At 45.0% G+C, this 22,494-nt stretch overlaps 1 long non-coding RNA gene across 2 annotated transcripts; it reads left to right on the top strand.

The window, feature by feature from the left end:
• The first annotated feature begins 2,934 nt into the window (after window positions 1-2,934).
• On the top strand, window positions 2,935-22,286 carry LOC146210141 (uncharacterized). 2 transcript variants are annotated; one of them, XR_014708330.1, is made up of 5 exons: window positions 2,935-3,092; window positions 3,385-3,489; window positions 5,425-5,535; window positions 7,885-9,209; window positions 21,948-22,286. It is a non-coding gene; the product is annotated as an uncharacterized LOC146210141 (long non-coding RNA). The 2 variants fall into 2 exon arrangements; XR_014708331.1 differs by lacking the exon at window positions 7,885-9,209.
• Window positions 22,287-22,494: the final 208 nt, after the last annotated feature.

The raw sequence follows: 22,494 nt of genomic DNA, 5'->3' as shown, positions 1-22,494 counted from the left end.
TGAGATATTTGTACGCATTGTTTCCAACGAAGCGTGGACTTTTGTATTCGTTCTTCCCGTAAGGAGCGGTATTATACGCGGAGGAAAACAGTATACGTGAGAATCAATGTTTAATTGAGCTTTATGAGGGCTCTTTGCGAATCTTTTACGAACACCTGCTTATATTTTGCAGCTTGCGCTTATCAATATATGACTGAACAATTATCTTAAATCATCAGCAATCTGTAATTTATCTCCTTAATTGGTGTTCTTTCTGCACCATTAATCACCGCTTACACAAATTACAGTGCGCGAGCAAAATATATTTATTCTTAACCATATGAATTGAAGCATTGCACTGGGTACCGGCGAAAATAAACGCCACTCAAGGATTTATTTTTTGTTAGCGATTAACAAATATATATGTCACGGACAATTGTTTACGTGCCGCTCACGAAAGGGTGAAACAGTTGTACAGATAAAAAAAAAAAAAAAAGTCAAGTACAGCTAGGGCAATGCTTCAAATAAAATACGAAAAATTAAACCAGTCACTTACTAAGGAATGCGGTTGTAGTGGGCACTTGAGTGTGGACGTTTAATAGCATATCAATGGTAGATGTACAGAGCAAATAAAAAAATAACACTTATAATTGCGTGCCACCTTGGCAAGTACTGCGGTTCTTGTCGCGCACCGAGAGAAAACGGAAAACTGCGAAACAAATGAGGAGCACCTAATAAGCAAGTAATTAATATAAGGTTAAATTCAAATTCGGACACTAATGCGTGTTTATTTTCGAGTGTGTGGTACGAAATATGAGTAATCGAATGTATTAGTTAAAGGACTATAATGGGGCGACTTGGCGACTACTCTTTACAGAACTAATCAGGCTATAATTGTTTCCCTAAGAAAATTATAACAAGGTTGATATTACACGTGAAATACTTCCAAGGAAATTTAATTATATTTTCCTTTGGAAATTGTTGTCGCGTTTCTTTGACTTCGCAAAAAGCGAAGCCGCAAAAGCACATGAAATTTCATTACTTCAAGTGTGAGCTTTCTGTTCCAAGCAGATAAAATGTTTCAGCTTCAACACTCTACAGGAATGTTGCAAAATATGAATTGCGCAGGAGTCCAGAAAGACCACCCGAGTCAAATTGTTGGGCAAACTGTGGCCTAGCTTCGAGCCTATTGCGCAGCTTTTGTTCATGGTGAGAAACCGAGTGCCGGTCTTACAACCTCTCTTTCGCAGCGTGTTAAAAGCTGATCGAAAATCCCGCCATATAGTAAACTAAACGTTTTGACGTTGTAATAATGGTCTAGCGGCAGCGAATTACGCGCATACTATAGCATCTGCGTCTTCTATGCGTCGTTTTTTTTTTTTTTTTTTTTTCAAAGCTATTCTTTTTCATTTTGCATGTGCACCAAAACATCCCTAGAGCGATTTTCTGGGAGTAAGAATCACTTGCATATTGCCTGTTGCTTGAGCACGCAGAATAAAAAAAAAAACTACTTAGAATGAAAACATTTTCTGGGACAATGTTACCGTCAAGCTATAACGCATTGAGATTAAATGTCTTAAGTAAACACGCATCTCCGGGTATTTAAAGCCATCCGTTACTAGAAATTCCAGTTTATTGAAAGAAAAAAAAAAGGTTTGTCCTTAGATTAACGTACACTTTCACTAAGTTGTTGACTCCTAAATATCGACAGTCATACCTCTACACGCGTTCGATTGCACGCCCGAATTGTAGCTTAATTGTTTGTGCACTGCTTTCGTCTTCCCATGACTTCAATTGGTTTTTAAGCTCGGCTGTTTCCGTTTTTCTTTATTGCCTTTCATATGTCTCTATATTTAATTGTCCGCTTTCTGAGTCGTACGTTTGCCGTGCCGCACAAAAATTTCAACCCTTTTTTCACCTTCACGGTCGCTCTATTCACGATGCCGCATGCCTCCCACACACCCCTTTCTCTCTCCCTGTTAGGCGACACTTTTTTTTTTTTTTTTTTTTGCAGTCTTTACCTCCTACTTCTTCCACGTTTCCAGACCCACTGTGTTCTGTTATTCAATAGCCTGTTTACCTGCTTGTCGTTCGTTTTTCATCTCCTTGCTATCATCTACCTTCAGCGGGATACTCTATATTTAATTCAATCGATCTGCAATGCCGACTTTTCTAGTGTTTTCAGGTGACGCAATGTAGTCGGCATGGTTTGCATGTCAATCAACGAAATATACCATTTTGGACTTAATAATTGGTTACTGATGACCAGCTGTATTTATTCAGCGCTCGAACGCATGTGTTGCACGTTTTGACTTCTTCATACATCCTGGCTCCACACCGCCCTCTTTTCAAAACGACTACATTCTAAAACGCGAATTAGGTGTTTTAGGAATGCTAACTCAAGCTGTACGGCGAATGAACCGTGCTGTGCGAGTCTGAATTCGTGCGCGCGCCCCTCTCCTTAAGCTGTTTTCTTCGGAGCCCAAGAGCACTATAGCCCAACTACTGTCATGTTGCTTCCCCGAGGCGCTGCCGACGGCCAAAATGGAAAATATATTAGATGAGCGCTAACAGTACTGAGCCCCGTTAGTCGGCATATTTGTAAAATGTTGACACTAGCAGATCGAGACGAGGCACAAGCGAAAAAGAACGTACTGATCCGCCCCGCCGCGCAGCGCACATACGCGGGCGCTCGGACGGCTGACACACCAGTTGCTGGTGGCGCCCTCTGCGCTGCGGCGCCTCCGTCATCGCAAAAGCGGCCCCCCGCTCCCATGCATTTCGCGCGCGGTCGTCACACTGCCCAATATTCTAGAGCACTGCTATAGCGAGGAGGATTTGTTTGCAATCTGGCGGATGTGACGTAATAAATTGCCTATTGTTGTTTTTTGCTTGCGTGTACTCTCGAACCCAGACGCTTTTTTTTTTTTTTATCGCCGCCTCCGCAGCCGCAGGTGCCTTTTTTTTTTTTCTCCCTTTTCAATTTTGGCGCGCAGTGGTACAAGCAAGCGGGAGGCTTGTTCGCGCCGCGTTGTTTCAGAATGACCGGACTGGAATGGATTCTGCAAATTAGATTGGGTGGCACGCATCCCTGCTGCTTTCTCCAAACTTTCGTGAGTACTGCGAAATACAGCGCAAAGCACGTGTTGCATTCCGTACTTGCCTCGCCAACCCATTGCACCGCTGCCCTCTCGTTACAAATTGTTTGGAATTTTTTTTCTGCATCGACGCTCTATTGTTTAGCGATCTCAATTATTTTTTTGTAATCTTGCTATGAGTCTATTTATCAGTTCCCGGCGGCTCGCACGAAAGGGCTTTAATTTTGTAGTTCATTTTTGAATACGCCTCCGTTTGGCCCCGGCTAGCCCTGTCCCAGCAAGAGCAACCATTTCTGTTTCCTTTCAGTATGTACCGAAATAATCTTGATGCACGGCGATTGTGAGATCTTGGCTTCGTCGCAGCTTCTGCTCATGGCCTCTCCCGATGGTATGCCTTGTGCCTCATGAAAAGGTGAGTAGCACTTGAGTGCACCCGCTTGTAAAAATATGTGCTGGCAAAAACCGGTTGCTCCACAAGGGTGCTGATATATGTAATCAAACTCACCTTATTTATGAAGATAGTCCACAGCATGACTTTGATGTGGCCAGGGCATGAATTTCGATCAGCACCGCCACAGCCAAAGCAATAAAAAGCGGGGGAGTATCGAAATTAATGGTGGCCCAACAGCGAAAAAAATACAGAGACCAAGAAATAAACGAAACGAGACACACGAATAGCGCTGAACTTACAGCTGATTTTTTTTTATTGGGAAGAATCACATCATATATACGCACACAGAGAAACAGCGCACATGCGCAACGTCAACGACCTCAAGTTTTGGTAAAAAGAAAAAAGCATTTAAAAGCACGAGTGCATCGGCAGAACTGCTGCCCACTGTGCAGCATATTCATTTCCCGAGGAGATAATGTGACAAAAGGCGTACTCACGCACCCTTTACTTTTTCTGATGTGAAAAGCTTTGGCTACTTCTGTAGTGCACTGGTAAGAATGAACGAACAAAACATCACTGTCATCAAAAAATGACGTGCATTCGCACATGGATCAGTGCTTTGCTAGGTTAGCTTCTTTCTTTTTCAGCGAATTAGCGTGCTCCATGAGCCGCACTTTAATGCATTGCACAGTCTGGCCTATGTAGGTAAGGCCACAGGACAGAGGGATTTGATATACTATGCCAGTCTTACAAGGAACATATCTATTTTCATGATTTATGTTGCACACATTTCTTCTGCCCCCTCGTGCATTCTTTGAACCGCGGCTCCCACTCTTTCTAGTTTGTTAGGAGAAGGAAACAGAACGTTTACATTATGCTTGCTTCCTACTCTTTTAATTCGGTGCAACAGCGTGTGTACATATGGCATGACTACTACATACCTTTCTTCTTCCTTCCTCCGAACACCTTTCCCGCCCTCACATGCTTGAAGACAATTTTAGCGCGCAGAGGACTTTGTCTGCACTCGAGACGAGAACTGAGTTCAGGAAACCAGCTTCCCTGCATTTGTCCGCCTGAGTTAAGAGACTGGACATCATTTTATGATGACAAGATTTATTCACTGCCATGCCTAAGCATCCCGTAACAATACTACTTTTTACGAGCTATGAATGAAAGGACCTGTAATTCAGAAGGGGCTTTTCACTCCTAGGTGAATACTGCCAACAGGCATGGTGGGGTTGGAAAGACAACTTTAAATCGAGAAATTGTCAGGCTGTTTCTTGGGGGACTTCATGCGTGAGCCTTAGTCCCGACCCATTACGTGCAAAAACATCAAGAACATTTGACACAAATTCAGGATTCACAGAGCTAGCTAGCACCAGAAAATCCTCCACGAAACGGAAAATGTGCATGCAACAACTGGCTAAATCATTCGCAACTTTCATATCAACCCTGCTTAGATAAATGTCCCTGAGGATGGGAGCTATCTTGGCACCTATGCACACACCAGATTTTTGCGTATAAAGTCGACCATCTCACTCAAAAAACGTGTTACTCAGGTAGTAAGATAACATTTCCAAAAAGGATCCGGTTAAGGTTCCACACTCATTTTGGAACCAGCATTCATCATTGTCCTCCGTAATACATTGCTGAACATACTGGATGAGTTGAGAGTGTGGAAGAGATTATACAAATCAACCACATCTACGCTAAAACCAGCACTGTATACCAAGCTCTCATTTTGGAGCAAATCAGCAACTGCCTCAGAATTAGGAACGAGAAATGGATCCTTTACTTGAAGTGACGACAAATGTTTGCAAAGATAGTAGACACAACCAACTGCCATGAATTGCGGAATTCATACTTTCATTCATTATACTTTCTGTGTTGTAACAAAATCCTTCACATCTTACCTTTCCCAGGAGTGGGCATTTATTGCATTGTTCTGATTTCCAGGTCCTTCCCTGTCTTTGGTGCGTGTGCTGAAACAGGATCCTTTGGAGGCAACCTGGGGCTTTCTTCTGTGCTTTTGATTCTGCCTTAGTTTCCATCGGATAGCTGTGGCTGGTACGTGTGGGCAAAGGCGTTTCATATTTGCAGACCAGCATATATATGGTCTAGTGCTTGTCAAGGCAATTTTTTTTGGTACAAGGTGTGATGCTGCTGCAGTTCCACACAAAAAAAAAATGTTTTTACAATTTTTAGACAGCTTACCTTCAAGTTCTTCGATTTTGTAATGGTGTATATATGGTATGCTACCACTGTTTGTTTTTTTTCCTGTCATGCTAATGCATCAAGGATAATGCTAGGCTGTTATGGCTAGCATGATCTGCTAAGGTAAAAGTGCTGGTTTCATTCCGCACCAACTGATACAGGTTGTGGGCTTGACCATCCTCAATTTCTTTTTAAAAAATCATAGCAAATTGTATTGCTATGAGGAATATTATCCCAGCTTGTTTTTGGCGAAAAAATATTTTCTGCCCGTGACCACCATCTTAAAGGAGTATAGACGCCAAATTTTGGTGGCATTTTTGTAAGACATTCCTGTATACGGATCGCCAAGTGGTTTTTGCCTACGACTGCTAAATAATTTTCAGTTCAATTTTCTTTTCTCCCCAATTTCGGTTTCAACAGCTGAGAGATGGCTGTGACATCACAATCAAGTCCAAGCCATGCACAGCATGAAAAAGCCGCAGTATAATCTCCAGCTCTTCAATTGTTGCGATTCCTGTTCTTGAGGCAGGCTGGCTTCAGCGTTGCAGTGAATTTAAACATCACAGGATATCACAATTTTTTTTCACCCGTCACGTCACCTAGACTTAACTTTGGCGTCACAGCCATCACACAGCTTTTGAAACCGAAGCGGATGAGGAAAGAAATTCAATGATAAATTGTTTAGCGGTCATAGGTGGATATCACCTGGTGCTTTCTGTACAGTAATACCTTGCACATCATTACAGCTAATTAAACACGAACCCAAAAATTAGGTGTCTATAGGTCTCCGCCATGTTTAAAACAAACAAGCAATCAAAGTGGCGTGGCAGTCGTCTATGGCCCCAGAGCAGGCGGAAAGCACGGGAGCGGCACTGTGGTACCACCCCACTGCTGTGGCCATACTTGCCAAGAGCGTGTTATTGTGATATGCAGGCACCTTTTTGGCAGATAAAATACCCACGCGCTGTGTGAGTACAAAAGCAATACTTGGAAAAACTTCACGCACACAGCATGCATCGCCTTGTCCTGCACACCGTACCAGACCAAGAGCGGGTTCAAAGCGCACGAGCGAAGTTGTTGCTGCCTTGAAAATGAGTAGCGTTGATTGATATCTATTTGCTATTTGCCCAGCACATTAGCCGCAGAATGCGTCGAGAATTGTAAAGCTTTGGGTGCATACAACAACTTTCAGTCGGGTAAGTGGAATGTGATTTTTCTCGCTCATAAACAGCACACACAAACCAGGTAGGAAGTATTCCGCTCAAAACATCATTGCATTCTCGGATGATTCTTCATACCGAGCATCAAATGAGCGTTGTTGGTAAGCATGGCAACAGTAGCAAGGGCACTGTGCCTTGGCACCGTACAGGTTTGCTTATCCTTGCATTATTCCTTTAAATCACCACGCTGCACGCCTATCTGTTCTGTTCGTGGAAGGTTATTGGCGTCAGCGTTTATAATTTCTTCATGGGTATTCAAGCTTTTAGCTTGCATTACAAGCTGCAGCGTCCACATGCTGGTTCCGTAGTTAGGGCTACCCAGTTCGGTCCCGGCCGCCGTGACCACGTTTCTATGTAGGATAAACTCTGAATGCGACAGTGTGCCATGCAGTACGTAGTTGATGTAAAGATCCTCAAAATCTGAAACAGGGGCCCATATGTCACTCGGGACGCTCAACCCCACAACTCGCATTCAAAATTAGCTGCAGTGAATACCACTCAAACCCCTCGGTATGATAAAATTCATCTCCAATTGAGCAAATCAGTGGCTGTCAGCACACGCACATTTCATCACAAAATTTAAAATAATTTGAGGTGAACAAAGCTAATGTTAGCCATACAATATAACCACGGAGGAGTGCAATACTGATCGCATGCTCAGCAGCTCACTATGCACATAATACATACAACTAGAAAGTGAAAAAAAAATTTGCTTCAGGAATTGCTTACATTATAAACAGGTCTACGCATTAATATACTGGCTGCCTCGTCAACATTTTACGTGCACTCACAAAATACCATTACGCGTCATAAAGAAGGCCAAACTCGAGTTATTCATGGCCTTTGAGCCCATAACCGCTCTGGCGTAAAGGTGTCGGTATCAAGCCTTCGCGCCACACTGCGATGGCCCACTGTTTACGGCGACCTTCGCCCATAAGAAACCTGTGCAAGCTTACTAAACTTTGCGTTCTTTGCCTTCCAGCACATGCCACGGTGATGCAACTAGTCAGCATGGTGCTTTGTTTTTTATTTTTTCGGCTGCAGCAAACCATCGCACAATCACAATAGGCGAAAGCAACTGAAGCATTGTTTTTCCTACCACGCGAAAGTCTGTAATTACGACAGCGCCACCGCATCTTCATGACGTAGCCAGAGTGAAGGTGGTCTATACTCCTTTAAGCTTGCAAGTAATAGCAAAACCTAGTCACACAGATAAATTTGTAAAAAAATTAACTTTTTGATGCATCACTATAAACAAAAATTTTCATATTAATAAAATGCATTGTTCTTTTGATGTGCAGGAAATAAACAAACTCTGCCTTATATTTGTTCAAATATAAATCATAAAATATGGTACAAAAAGCTGAAATTTTGAAATGTTTGTCAAATTTTATATTCTTATGGTCTAGGCACTAGACTAGAGTGCCTGGGTTCGAATCTGACTGCCGGCAGCTGCGTTTCGATGGATGCAAAGCGGAAAGGCATCTGTGTGCTGTGCGATGTCAATGCATGTTAAAGATCCCCAGGTGGTCAAAATTACTCCGTAGCCCTCCACTATGGGGCCTCTCTCTTTCCGCTTTCGCTCCCATCTTCCTTCCCTTGTAGCGTGATTCAGGTGTCCACGGGAAAACTTTTCCTTTCCTGTAAACCAATTATTACTATTATAGTACTCAATCTATTTCTCCAACTTTTTTAGAAGACAAAAAACCTATAAAAGAGATCAAACAACTTAAGCTGCACCTGCGAAAACATTATAAAAGAGATCAAACAATGTAAGGTGCACCTGCAAAAGTATTCTAAATCAGAGAAAATTACCTTATTGAGGTTTGAGGTTTATTCCTCCGTCAGTTATGTAATGAAGTGGCCCTATTAAAGATATGAAAAATACTAGTTTGCACAGAGCCATTCATTGCCATTTAATACTGAAAGTTAATTCAGGGTGCTTTTAAGTGAGAAAATAATTTCTCAAGTTGAGCCTTTGCAGGCAACCACGGTGTTGCTCTGTGCCTGCTCATCGCAGCAGCCCACTTTCTGCTGGCTGCGAACTAGCAGTCCACTGCTTGAGTGCAATGGTGCTTTAGGCCTGGGCACTGTCAGCTTTAAATGTGCAAATTTTTTGCAGTTATATATGTGTATTGTAAAGAAGAAGTTCTGATTAAGCGGACAGATAGCCGAGAAGGAGGAAGAGGAAGTGCTTTTGCGGACCAGCTGACTCAAAAGTTAAGCCACCACCGCTCCGGTTCTTCTCGCTACCAGTGCCCGCTACCAGTGCCTGGATCCCCACTTAACACTTGGTGGAGGTGCGGGGTAATATATATATATATATATTGCATGACACAGTACCATTCAATGGCATTTATTTTTTAGAGCTTAATCTAATTTGTGCTTTAGATGAAAAAAAAAAAAACATTTCCATTCAGCGATCGCTTTGAACCCTGGCGTTGCTCTGTGCTTGCACTTCACTGCAATGGATGCTGGAGCTGACGTCAAGGAGACATGTAACAACACCTTGTGGGGGTTCTCACGGGACTCGGGCTCTGTGCTCAGAACGGAACACCCCGCCGCTAGCTCTGACCACATCCGTGGCAGGGAAGAACGGAACACTGAGGCAGAGCCACCGGGCTGGGCTGTTTATTGGGAGTGCCCAATTTTTATCCTTGGTCATAGCAGCATCCGCGGGCTCTGGCGTCGCGGCGTCGTCTCCCCCCGATGAGATGCTGTGCATCGATATTAGAGGGTAGGGGGAAGGAGGGGCCGCCTGGCACGCTACGCCAGGTCTCTCGCCCCTGCCCTCTCCGCCACTGCTTCAGGGGAAGGAGAGAGATGAGGTATCCCCGTGAGGCAGACAGAGCCGTGTCGTGCAAGCGTGGGTAATCTTAAATTCCCACACCCTCCTCCCTTAATCATGACCTCCACCTGGGTGCCGTTTTCCCCTTGGGAGTCGCACGGCTGGTCCTTCAGCAGGCCCATGTAATACAGGAATCAGGGCAGGGGTCCGGACTTGGGTTGTTGGGCTCTGCTCCTGGTGCCGCTGCCAAAGTGAGGCAGGCCACCCTCTATGCCGAAAGGGCCCCGCATGCAGGCCGTACATCCGACTCGTTCTGCTGAAATCCCCGTCGCCGCAGTCACGAGGAAACATAAGGGGGCGAATTATCATGGCTCGCTTACCGGTCATGGGCCGCCAGTACGCCCGTGGTGCGCTGCTCGCCCACGGCTGCGCCGACTTCCCGTAGGTCGTAAATCGGCATCAGACTCCATCCCGATAGGAGCTCCATACTGTTTTTGTTGAATGCCAGTCTCTGTGCTCGACTTCAAACCGAATATGGCACCTGCATTTGATAGCCCTCCTCGCAGCTGCGGGCAAAGAACAGTCTTCTTTGCAGCTTTTTGATCCGCATCTCAAATTACTTTGCGGGGAATTCTGATCCTTCTGCTGTACTACAGCTTCATTTAAATTTTTCTTTGTGTCCGTGGCCTTCAGCAGATTCCTTTATTGTCGAAGCTGGCAGTGCCCAAGCCTAAAGCAGCATTGTATTGAAGCAGTGGAGTGCTGGTTCTGTGTATATTTGCAGCCGGCAGGAAGTGTCCTGCAGTGAAGAGCATGTAAGGAATTTACGGCGTTGCAGCGGAGCACCAGAACAAGAGGACCAGCGTGGCAGGCTTCTCGAACCGAGCAGCCTGTGCCGTGCTTGCTGGCTGTGAACGCCGATCTTAGCGCCTCCGCTTTACAGCGGCGCTGTGCGCTACAGGGCCCCCCGACCAAACGGAGCGGCGAAATGTACGCGCCAACGGGGCAGGGATGAGGGTGCCTCAGCGGCAGGCATGTCGACAGATAAGCCAGCAACATCCGAGGGGAGCTCCTGGGGAGGTGTCTCCATATATTTGGGTTTAAGGCGATCCAGGGAGACTACCTCTCACGACCATCCAGCAGGATAGTCGCCGACTTTGTAGTCTTGTTGAGGACATGGTACGGGCCATCATAGGGGGGGCTAAGAGGCGCCTTTACAGTGTCTCGCCTTAGAAAAACATGCCTCGAGGACGCAAGATCTAGGTGCACAAAGATCTGACGGTCAGATGATAGAGGTGGGACTGGGTTTAGGTGTTGAATGCAGTCCCAAAGGCGTTAAAGGTACTGCAGGGGCTGGGACGAGGAAGCCGAAGGAACGAACAAGTCTCCGAGATGACTTCGGCCACCAAACAGCCAAGGTCGCGACGAAAAACGGTGCGTAGGCCAAGAAACACCATAGGAAGGTGACCAGCCCAGTGCTTGCGATCTAGGCGAGCAATGAGGGCAGTCTTGAGCGGACGATGGAGCTTCTCAACCATGCCGTTAGCACAAGGATGGTATGCTGTGGTGCGGCAGTGTTTAGTGCCGAGCAGACTGGTAAGGGAAGTGAAGAGGATGCATTCAAACTGGCGGCCACGATCCGTGGTAACAGCCAAAGTGGGAAATCCATGCTGAAACGAAGGCTTTGGCAACTGTTTGCGCAGTAATGTCCAGAGTGGGCACTGCTTCGAGTTAACGAGTGAAGCGGTCAGTCATCATCAGAATGTGCCGGCAGCCATTAGATGGAGGTGGTGGTCCAACCAAGTCAAGGTGAACGTGGTCAAAGCAACAACCAGATGGCAGGAAAGACTGGGGAGGAGTCTTTGTATAGTGAGTCATTTTGACGGACTGGCAAGCAAAACACAAGCGGGCCCACTGGCGAACGTCTAATGTTTGGCCAGACGTACCGCTGGGTAATGAGGCACTATGTGGCTCTGATGCTGAGATGGCAGATGTCGTGAAGTGAATGGAAAATGGCAGGATGAAAGACCTCTGGGATGGATGGACGAGGTAGAGCCGATGACCCTAATCACAAAGAGCGCACTGTTATTAACCCTTTCACTGCCAAGTTTTTTTTTTTTTTTGTGACTGCTCCTCACTTCCTTCCAGGTTCTTTTTTCATCTGTGTTACTTTCACCTGATTCAGAATTCGGTTTGGTTTGGTCAGGAATTCAGGAACTGTTGATTCAGAATTCATCAACATTTTCTGAATTCTTTCATCTATCATAGCATGGATGAACCTGGCACACTGACTCGCCATGACTCGCTGCTGAAGCAACAAAGCGACGTGGTGATGTTAATGGTGCAGGTCTAAAAATACCTAATCTATTTGTAGTTTAATATGAAGGCCCCGCCTTCTAAAGAATGGGTCCGCGAGTCAGGGCCTCGCCCGACTACTAGTCACAAATTCACATGAATTCCATTCTGCTCCAAAATACCAATTGGTGAAATATGAGAGAGGCCTTCACCCTGCAGTGGGTATAGTCTGGCTGATGATGATGATAAAAATGCCAGTTTATTTCCGGGTCAGCAGAGAAGCACTTTGCAAAGATACAACACTGCACGCTGCTGCAATGCGAAGCATGTGGTCGAGACTCGTGACAGGACAATGCTTTGCTACAAAAGTAAGGGGCCAGTGCTTTTACATGGCAAGACAAAACATAGTGGGGTGTGAAGATGGCCTATGTGACATGGCAAAAGGGGCTCCGAGCAGTACTAAATACATTGCTCCTCGTCTAGCTCCAACTCAAGAAAAAAACCCAGCTCAGGAGGCATCGCTTCCGTCTTCATCCTGGTATTGCTCTGCTCCACAGTCCATTACATCAGGATGCTTCGGGCTGCTCGCCAACAGCTAACAACGTGATCGCTCCCCAAGCAGGGCTCCCGCCAGACTCCCCCGATTCTTCCATTCTGTCCCTTTATCTACACTTTCTGCCGCGTCAAGCACAAGTCTCGCGCCGCGATAACCTTTGCACATGCACAGTTCAGCTGCCCCTCCACGTGCTCAGACAGAGAGAAAAGAGCACGTGCAGTTTAATTAAAAGACGAATTGAGGCGTTGGAGCCGCACATATGTTTACGCTAAATGTTTTATGAATTTGTGAAGCCTCTTCGTAGACAATACGACTTGTCAGCAATATTTCTTTTTAGTGGCAGGGAGTTACGAGTATACTCAAGAGGAGAGATGAAATGCTGGTGTCACCGTGGTGACAGATTTCTCAAGTGAAATGTATATGTCAGTATTGATTTTGCGAGTGCAGATCCCAAAAGTTATGCTGCTCGGCCAATAATTTCAGAGTGGCGGCAAACTGGCCATTTTAATGAGGTCATTGCAAGTCTGGTTCAACTGGTGGAAAGATTTTTTTTTTAATTCAGTTTTTTATGTGATAAAGGAGCCCTTTGTTGCCATACGGTTTTTCTTTGTCCATAGCTCATCATCATTATCATCGTTAGCTGGACTATACCCACTGCAGAACGAAGGCTTCTCTCATAATCCTTCAGTTAACCCGGTCTTGTGCTAGCTGCACCCACTTGACCCCTGAAAACTTACTAACCTCGTCCACCCACCTGACTTTCTGCCGCCCCCTGCCACGCTTGCCTTCACTTGGAATTCAATTTGTTGCTCTTAGCGACCATCGGTTATCCTCTCTTTGCAATACATGTCCTGCTTGTGACCATTTCTTCTTGATTTCGACTAGAATGCCATTATTTAGAGTTGATTTCTTGGACCCACTCTGCATACTTCCTACCTCTAGACTACACTTACCATTTTCCATTCCTCAGCTCTATGCATCTACTTCAACTTAAGTATAACCCTTTTAATTAGCCTTCACATTTGAGCCCCATAGATAAGTACTCGTAAGATGCAACTGTTGTTTACCGTTTTCCTGAGGTATACCGGTAAGCTGCTAGTCATGGTCTGCAAGAACTTGCCAAATGCGCTCCATCCTAGACTTGTTCTACAGGTTTTCCTTCTGAATTTAATCCTAGTGCCAGCGGAAATAATGTGAGCGCCAACTGATACAATCTGCGCACTGTGTAATTTAATTTTAGTGCCAAGCATTTAATAAAAGCGGCAGTTTATTTAATCCGAACACCAACTCGAATGATGACAGCGCCAAACAATTGAATCAGACTGCCAACGCAGATAATACAAGCGCCAGTGGATTTAATTCATATGTGGAAAATAAATGCGGTAGAGGGCTCTAAAGCACGAAGCATGAATTCCAGAAATAAATCGAAATTGAGATCACTTCGCAGACCATGCGACGCTTAAGCGTCACATCTGCATGCACTATTTTGCTTTGTTCTTGTATCTTGCAAAAACCAAGAACCACGCGCAGCTGAAAAACTGCAGTTTATGACACGCCTCTTGCAGCTTTTAGTTTAGACGCATGACAAGTGAATAAATATGACTGTCGTCTTCTAATTGGCTGGTTAAGCACTGCTTATTATGGGTTGTCATATGCACTGAATCTGCATGCTGATGGCATTTCGGCCTTCACACAACAGCCTGCTGTTTTTGTGAAATGGCAACCGGTGCAGAAATGTATTTGTGTTTCTAATAATGATTCAACACCACTAGCAGAAAAGAAGGATTAGTGTAAAGCAGAGTTAGTTCAGGCGAGAAGACATGGAGCCAGAGAAACATATCTCATTTTGCCGCTTTCTCAATTTTACACGGCCACTACCACGGAAAGAGAGAGCGCGTGCCGTTGCATTCAGTCTGGCTCTGACATGGCAAAGTGGCTGAAACTATGTACAGCAGAGCTTTTAACCCAAACAGCAGTGCTTAATTTGCCTGGGCTGTAATTGTAGCAGCGTAGGAAACTACAGGCTTGTAAAAGCACAGAAGCGGCCGTCTTTAAAATGCAGTTTTATTTTCTGGGAGACATTAGGTTTAAAACACTTGCATCAAGGCAATGTTTGTCATAATACTGATGAAGGCTATCCTATACGTTGACACTTTGCTGATTCGGCGCATTGTCTGAAAGATGATCTCAATTTTGATTTATTTCTGGAATTCATGTTTCGTGCTTTGGAGCCCTCTATTGCATTCATTTTCCACATATGGATTAAATTGGTTGGCACACGGATTAAATTTGCCGGCACTTGTATTAATTGCTTTGGCACTCAAATTAAATTAGTTGGCGCTGGCATTATTTGAGCTCGCGCTTGAAATAGATATGCTGGCACTTTAATTAAATGCTTGGCACTCGAATTAAATTACATGGCACGCAGATTATATCAGTCAGCGCTCAGATTATTTGCACTAGCACTAGGATTAAATACGGGGGGAAAAACCTGTAGTTATCGCTCTTTCATGGTCCGGATCTGCGGTTGCTACCTGTCCTAAGCAGACACATTTGCCAACAACATCCAGAGCTTTGTTACCTGCAGGGTGGAAGTACTGCTCCATTCACTCCGTTTGCTTTATTCTGCTCCAAACTGCTTTGCCTGCGCCATCCTGCCCCAAAACACAATATTGTTCCAAAACTCCAAAACTTGATGTTTTGCCATGATGTTTTGATGCCTTGGTATTTTGCCATAAAATTTAGCGAAACATGATTTTTGCTTAACATTAATTGTATTGGGCCATTAATTGCGCCAGGTACAAGAAATGCGGTTCGATGCAATTTGGTTAGGTGACTGTGAGAAGTGCAGCAGGGCAGTGGCATGTTGTGCTATAGACCTTTTCACGAGCCTCGGCGAAACCGGTTTGACTGGGCTGTGGGGCGGCTTTGGGAGAGATAATTCTCAACTTTTCTTATGCTAGCAGCACAGCCCAGTATTCAATATGGCAGCGCCCACGACCACTTTTCGAAAAGGTCTATAGACCAGAACAAGGAGGGTAAATTGAACACTGCCATTTTGAAAGCGTTCTAGCACCATCTATAGTTGCCGCAGCGAAACTATGCCTCTGGGTTGTCAAACGAGGCAGCCGTGGGTGTCTAGCTCTTGCGCTTTTATGTTTCTTTTTGAAGTTTTCACAACTGGTTGCTGATAAAATGGTCAAAAGTTAATTTCTGCCTCACAGCAAGACTATTCTTTACATCTTGCGAGGGCAGAGGCAAGTACAGTGTCCACAAGTGAAGTGAGTGGTTCCTATAAGCGCATGGTACCATTGCATGCAGGCTTGCTATGGCTGTGACTTTTCTGATTTGATTTGCACCCCCAAGTAATGTCCCATGTACCAGCAAAACCTTTGCAGTCTGCTATATGTTTTACCTTTGCGTGGTGACTGCAAAAAATCTGCCGCAGCCCACACCTCACAAAACAGACCACATGCCGCTACTGCGAGCGAATGCTTCTCATTGGCGATGATTCCCCGGTGTCTCTTTTGTTTTTTTTTCCTTTCCAGCAGGGTTGAAGAATGAATCAGCAGCACATCAACCAAACAGGAGATATCAAGGTCTTATTTTTGTGACTGGTTGGCGTTGCTTATCATGGCTGTTAAAAAAAAAAAAAAGGCACTTCCTTGCTGAAATGCAAACGGAGACATCAGGTTTACTCGCACTTGTGGCATGCCACCTGTTTGTGCGGTGCGGACTGCAACAAATTTTTGCAGACACCACGCGAGGGTAAGAAAAGTCACAACCGTAGTATTTTTCGCATAGAAAGGTACCATGCACTTAACCGAACCACTCGCTCCACTTGTGGACGCTGTGCTTGCCTCTGCCATTGCGAGATGTGTAGAACAGCCTTTCCATGAGGCAGAAATGCAATTTTGACGATTTTGTGAGCAGCAAGTTGTGAAAACTTCAAAGAAACGTAAAGGCGTAAGCGCTATGAATAGCCATGGCCACCTCGTTTGGTAGTGCAGAGCAGTCATTTCGCTGCAGCACCTCTAGGTAGCCTTATAGCGCCCTCAATATGGCAGCGATCAATTTACCCTCCGTATTCTGGTCTATAAGGGTCGTCATAGTTTAAACGATGGCAGCACACTAGTGGTGGAGGTACAATGCACCTTGGCTGGGCCTAGCTAACACATATAAAATTTTAATAAACTAGAAAAGCGAGCATAAGAAATATTTTGATCTCAAGTTATTCTAAAACGAGTCACAAACGACTGGGAGGAATTAATTGCGAGAAAAATGTTTTGTGCACATGACAGCAACTTCTCCCAGCCTTTTGAATCGCCGGTGGTGAGAAGTGAGGGCAAGGAGCAAAGCAATTGCCACAGACTACCACGAGCTGTTGAGGAAACTTTTCTAGTTACAAAGAACTACACGAGTTGTTCCAACAGTTCTGCTGTGAAAATGAGTGTGTACTTCACTATAGAATCGTTGTTAACAACAAACCTGTCCAGTCTACATCAGACAAAAGCATACTTGAAGCATTATGGGGGTGATGCCAGGACGGTGTTAATTGCAAGAAATGCTTTCAAGAGTGTTGGAAAGGCATAGATTGCCTGTTGCCGACGTGTAGCCCCAGTGTTATTTAAAAGAAAACATGAGTCACTGGGAGACAACCATGAAGTAAAGAAGCTTAAAGAAGAAAAGGCTACCCTTCAGTGCCATCTATCCTTCCTGAAGGTACTATTGAGCAGTGCCCAGGAATTTATCAGCACAGCTGCGGAATCAAAAAGTGGCGATGTGCAGCTTGTTTATATTAATTCCAAGGTAGTGGTGGTGCTTGAGCGTGGACATGTCTAAAGCTGTCAAGTCAGAATAGGCAAAAGCTTTTAGTCAGCTGTGTTACTTTAAACATCTTTACATGTTGAGATATGCGTGCATAGGTAGTACAGCATTGAATCTTGAATAAAAAGTAATCAAATTGGATTTTTTTGTATATCAGAAAAAAAATTGTAGTTATTAAAAGTGCTTGACCCTAGAAACATGTTCCAAAGCATAATTCGAGTGCTTCAAAACACTCGTTTTACTGCTCCAAAGTGGCATTACCAGTGCTCCCTGAGCTGTTCCAAAATGCTCGTGCCTGCTTCCACCCGTGTACCTATTAAGGCGAAAGCCTTCAACGGCTCATACTGTTGCTGTTTGTTCGTCCGGTCAGACATAGCTATCAATCCTATGACGTCATCACCCAAAACCGAAAGTAACGTCATCAGGAAAATGAACTTCAGTAGAGTAAGTTGTTGGGCTAGTTGGTATTCTATATTTAAGGACATAGTTTTCAGCGCAAAGGCACGTGGCCAAAGAAAAAAAAAAAAAAAAAAGAAAGACTATAGGGACAAACACTGCGCTGTGTTCGTCCCTATAGTCTTCCTTCTTCTTCTTTCCTTTGGCCGCATGCCTTTGCGCTGAAAACTTTGTCCTTAAATCTAGAAAAATGAAAGTCCGATCTCCACCGGGAATCGAACCTCCATACCTCGGATCCCCTGCCGAGCGCTTTAACCTACTGCGCCATGCCCGGAATCGTGAAACACATCATAATTCTTCTTGTCTACAGTGAGGATGATAGTAGCGATAACAACAATGCTGCAATTAGTGATAATGACAGTGATGGAATTAACAATGACGATGCAATTAGTTGGTAATGATAATGAGAGCAAATGTGATGCACCTTGTGCACCAACAACACTCAGGCTGTCGCATTTCTGCAGTGTAGATTCCACAGTGCTCTCGGAATTTTTGTAAACTGCTGCTCTTATCCGAGGCTATTGACCATTACCGTAGGCTTCCGCATATTAATTTTTAGGCCTATGTTTTTGCTTTGCTTGCCTAGGTCATTAAGCATTCTTTGTAATTTGTCCACTGAGTTAATTAACAAGGCAATGTATTAAATCAGCCCTTATTCATAATTATTCCCACTCCAGGTTTCTGAATACTTCCTCTAAGCAAGTGGCAAATAGTACTGGGGAGATCGTGTCTGCTTGCCTAGTGCCTTTCCTTATGGGAATTTTATTACTTTCTTTATGGAGGACTATAGTTGCTATGGGGCCACTATTGATATCTTCCAATACTTTCACATACGGCTCATGTACACCCTTAGGCAATGACTGCTGACGTTTCGACTGAGTCAAATGCTTATTCTAATCAACGAATGCTATTTATAAAGGCTGGTTATATCCCGAACATCCTTCTATCACCTCGTTGATAGCATGATGAATATGATCGATGGTAGAGTACCCTTTCCGAAAACCTGCCTGATCATTTGGTTGATTAAAGTCTAAGGTTGTCCTGATTCTGTATTTGATCCCGGATATATCAAATGCACATATATCATTTTCCTATATCGAACTCTCAAAATATCCCCCTGAAAATCCCACATTAAAGTTTAGCAGCGTTGTTCATGTCCATCGAATTGCGCGTCGTGCCCTGCAAAGGATTGTTTTAACAGCTCACCGGCAATCATTTTTCATGCATAGAGCCGGGTTGTGCAGTCATGGCGGCTGCTGCCTGGCAAGATTTCTGGCGCCTGCGAAGTGGCATTTGGAAGTGTTCCCAATGTGCTCCCCTTTTCGACACTAGGTGGCAGGTGACATTCAGTGCATGTGTACACCTTGCAGGTCATCGCCGCACCCTTGGTGAGCAGTGTGTTGCCGGCAGGCAACGCACCACTGCCATACATGTACCATATTCATGCTTCTGGGTTATAGAGAGCCTCATCTGTTGGTTTGCCTTATATATGAAATTGCCTATGTATCTAACTATTCCGTGATCCACTTCGAGTTCAATATATATATAACTGTAGTAGCAATGACTTAGTAAATTCCGTATACGCAACAGGTAGTATGTTGATTGGTCTGTAATTTTTCAAGTCCTTAGCATCCCCTTTCTTAAGGATTAAAATAATGTCAGCATTCTTCCAAAACTCCGGTGACGATGTCCAGACATTGCATATGCAGGGTGGCCATTTTTCAAGCACAATATCCCCACCGTCCTTCTACAAATCTGCAGTTACCTGAGCCTCCCCAGCTGCTTTCCTCCTTTTCATAGCTTCTAAAGCTTTCTTAACCTCTTCCTTTGTCACTGACGGAATGTCTGATTGCTCTTCACTATTGCTAATCTCATTATCAGCCTGGTTAAGTGTAGAACTCCTCGGCTACCTTGTTATGCATACATCGGATTTTCACTTACTTAATTTCCCCTTCACCTCTTTCAGGCTAGCATTGTATTTTAGAGCATGCTCGATTCTCTCCGTAATATACTCCCTTGCGTCGAACAAATTACGTTCACTGAGTACCTTTAACATCTCTGCCAGTTCTATCCTGACCCATCGGAGGGAGGTTTTCACGCCTTGCCATTTCATAATCGGATATTTCGTCTGCTTAGATAGTTTACTGGTAGCCTGTCTAATTGTCCTACTGCCTACCTCTGCCATGCACTCATTATCAATGGCTCTGAAATTATCGCTCATTGCTTCTAGACTAAGATCGCCTTCGTCGCTTAAAGGCCCACTGTCCACCCTCCGGTCGAAAATATTTTCTTCCCCGGTGACTGTGAGACTTCGCCTCTGGAACGCAAGGCCGCAAAATGTTTTTGAAAAGAGTAACTAATAACGCAGTTACAGCCACCGCAATCACCCGATTCTATCCTGCCTCTCTCCTTCCGTTCCCTCGCAAAGGTTTTTCACTCTCCTGCCCGAGGTCGTCTAGCCTCCGCAATACAAATTCCCCTTCCTCCTCCGCGTTTGGCGGGAGGTGGGGCGTGGCTCTCCGCGAGCGCGAAAAAAAAAAAAACGGTCGAGGGAGCGCGCGCCGCTGGATTCAGTCTGGCCGTGGCGAGGGAAAAGCGCGCTGCGAGCGGTAGACACCCATCCTTCTCCCGTCAGTCAGCTAGACGGACCAATGGACGTCGTTCCCGATACGTACGTCATTATCGGTGCCCGTCGGGCCAGCGCAGGGAGCGGTGAAGCTGGCTTCTCAAAGGAGAGCATGAGGGAGCTTTGAATTGTATTTTCGATGCTTTGCGGCGCGCGTGTCGCTGTAGAATTTTGCACAGACTATCTCCGGTACCTGATCGAAACAATGGGCTCCTTTTCTTAAAAGGGCCTTCCCTGGACAGTGGCCCTTTAAGCTGAATATCTGTTCTGTTCAGAGATCCTGAATTCGTGCACCGTCCCTCATGTGGCAAACCTTATTCGTTCCCTCCCAAGTGTAGCTTGCTGCCGGGCTAGTTGATGATTCATGAAGTCAAGAATTTAGCGCAAAAATAAAGAGCGGACGAAGAAGGACATATAAAATGATTGACCAGCGCTAGTCAATCACCTTATGTGTTCTTCTTCGTCCATTGTTCTTTATTTTTGTGCTACATTCTTGACTTCGTGTAGCAAGGGGCAGCAGAAAATTAAGTGTGCGAATGAGATGAAGTTTTCAAGGATTAGGTCGCCACAGCTGGCTAAACATTAAGATAGGTATGTAGGGACCTTGATGTCGATAGTGGGACCCGGCCATTTTCAATGGGTTCAATGACCAAGATACATAGGATTGGCTTACCTCTTACAAGCGGTTAAGCGTCCACAACCAGGGAGACGACGCTGTGAAGCTGAACGACATGGTGTTTTACGTGACAGGCATTGCCAGTTTGTAGAGCAGAAACCGCAAAGCAAACTTCACCACCTAGTCTGCTTTTAAACGCGCCTTTTCTTAGATCTTTGGCTGCCCTTGCATACAAAAGCTGTGTTCCAAACAGTACTTGTGAGCCTAAACCCAGCTGCAAGGATCCTTCACCAGTTATACTGAAGACATTGTGAACCTGTGTACACATCTAGAAGTCTCCAGCCAGAGATGGACCAGATAAAGCACATTCTCAAAAACATTGAGGCTGACGCAGTTGTCCTAAACCCTATCACTGTTGCCAATATATTCATGTTTTGCCAGGAGCAAAGCAGCGCATTCTGGTTCAGCCACCTTCTGTGCACTTTGAATCACTTTCCAGCTTAGTTCCGTCAGCAGCTTGCTGCTGGACCAGTTTAAAGACTGCGATTGGGGAGGTGATATAACAGCTACTCCTAATTGAGGACATTTGGGGATCTCCATCTAGCCTGGCCATGACCCTTCAGGCTGATTTGAGAGCAAGTGACTGAAGTGCTGCCATTCATTCATCTGCAGGTTCCTGCTGCAATAACGCTCATGTATGGCTACGTCAGATCTGGTCAGACATGTTTATCCCGTTCCGCCTTCCACTGTAGCCTGCCACCTTCATTCCTACGTAACTGTCCCCTCTTTGTGTGGACTCCTGGTGCACATATGACAACCTTCTTATTTGTTATGCGTGCAGAGTTTCTGGTCACATTGTGAGTCATTGTCGCCACCTGCAGATGTGCCTGCCTTTACGCGCCCCTGAGCCTTGGCCACGTCTGTCCTGCAGACAACTTTGACACCTCCACTCACCACCTGCCTACTCGCCTCCATCCTCATAATGCCACTCGGTTTCTTTGCTGCATCTCTGCCCCAGGAAAACTAGTTACTGCCTGAGGCAAGAACTGCGAATACGTCAACAAACGTAGGGCCGTTCCTTGTTGATACTGGGGCTACTGTATCTGTGATGTGTAGGAAACTGCACAAGCTAATAAAAGTGTGGACAACATTATCTGATCTTTCGCTTCTCACATCGTAATGCGCAGTGTCTTTCGCCTTTGACTGCCTGCACGGCCAGGGCCACCATTCACAGCTCATTATGTACCATAGAATTTGTTCTCTCGTCATGCTGCTGTGACACCATTTCAGGTTTTGACTTTCTCTCTGACCACGGCACCATCATCATCATCATCTGCGTTAATGCCTAATTAGAACTTCTCCCATGCAGTTTGATGATTTGTCTCCCACTTTGAGCAAACTGGCTGTGACTGCCGACATTGAGCTTCC

This window comes from Amblyomma maculatum, chromosome 1, assembly GCF_055883805.1.
Source record: "Amblyomma maculatum isolate TAMU_Amacu chromosome 1, ASM5588380v1, whole genome shotgun sequence".
NCBI lineage: Eukaryota > Metazoa > Arthropoda > Arachnida > Ixodida > Ixodidae > Amblyomma > Amblyomma maculatum.
Note: the sequence above shows the minus strand (reverse complement) of the source record. Positions and strands in the feature narration are given on the sequence as shown.